Genomic DNA, 1,450 nt, shown 5'->3' on the forward strand with positions numbered 1-1,450 from the left:
CGACGAAGAAGAAATATTTTCGTCACGCAAGCCTGTGTTTTGTACACTTTGCGTGACGAAGAAGTACCCTTTTCGTCGCGCAAGCCTGTCATTCGCCAAAAATTTGGACTAAGTTTTTACGGGGGAAGAGAGTGAAAGGTCTGAATGAGATTGCATGACGAAGAATCAGTAATTTCGTCGTGCAAACCCTAAACCCTAAAACCCATAACCTAAACCCTAAACCCTAAACACTAAACTAGTTTCAATGATCCAACCGACGAACTTGTTTTTTTATACTTCAAGATCGTATACGCCGAAAATCGAAAAAAACAAACATTCATAGATCAAGTAACAGGACAAAACTTTTCGACGGTTATAAAGGAAAAGTCATGATTTAACGGTTATTTTAACTCCGATTTTGATGATTTTTTACAGCTACATTTCTTGACCCAAGATGAATACAATGACTGAATTTGATCTTCAATTTAAGATATTTACACTAGGAGATACCACATAATCTTATGTTATGTTTAACGAAAGTATAAATAAACTCTTCATTGTTGGTGAATATATTGTTTTGATGACATACGCATTCTACGAAACTGGTTTTAGTAATACAGCCGTCAAACTTGTTTGTTTATACTTTGAGATCATAGATCCCAAAAATCGAAAAAAAAAGACATTCAAAGATCAAGTAATGGGACAAAACTTTTCTACGGTTATAATGCAAAGTCATGATTTAACGGTTATTTGAACTCCGATTTTGATGATTTTTTACAGTTACACTCTTGGACCTTATATGAATACAATGAACTAATTTGATCGTCAATTTCAAATATATATATGTGTATATATTATATTACAGTAAAATAATATATATTTGTGCGGCGATGGATATCCATTCGTCGCGCAAAATATCTTCACGCGACGGACGGTCGGTTGTCGAGCAAAATTGTAACTTTACGCGACGAGCAGCTTCTGCAATTTGGCGCCTTTACATATTTATGTCAAATTGTGTATCATTTTCATTTTTTTAAAAATGTTTTGTGTCAAGAATTTTCAAACTTTGTATCAAAAGGGTTTGGATATATTTATTTACCAATGTTTTATAACAAATTTTTTTTTTTCATTTTTCGTTTTCTTGTATATCTCAATTTATTTAATAATGTATGACGCGATTTTTGTTGCGTTGACCTAACTCGCTTGTCCTTTTTCTTTTATAAAGTGAAGTGATAAACTTTCATAAACTCATGAAAAGTCAATAAAAGTTAGAATTGGATACAACCCCCTTAGTTCAGACTGTTTATCATTTTCATTTTTTAAAAGTGTTTTGTCAGAATAATTTTATAAATAATTATTAAAAGGGTTTGGATATATTGATTTACCAATGTTTTATAACTAAATTTATTTTAATAATGTTTCATTTGTCCGCAAATATGAGGTTTGGATATAACAACTACATATATTCAAA

Source organism: Prunus mume, linkage group LG7, assembly GCF_029339155.1.
Source record: "Prunus mume cultivar Tortuosa linkage group LG7, ASM2933915v1, whole genome shotgun sequence".
In the NCBI taxonomy this organism is placed as follows: Eukaryota; Viridiplantae; Streptophyta; class Magnoliopsida; order Rosales; family Rosaceae; genus Prunus; species Prunus mume.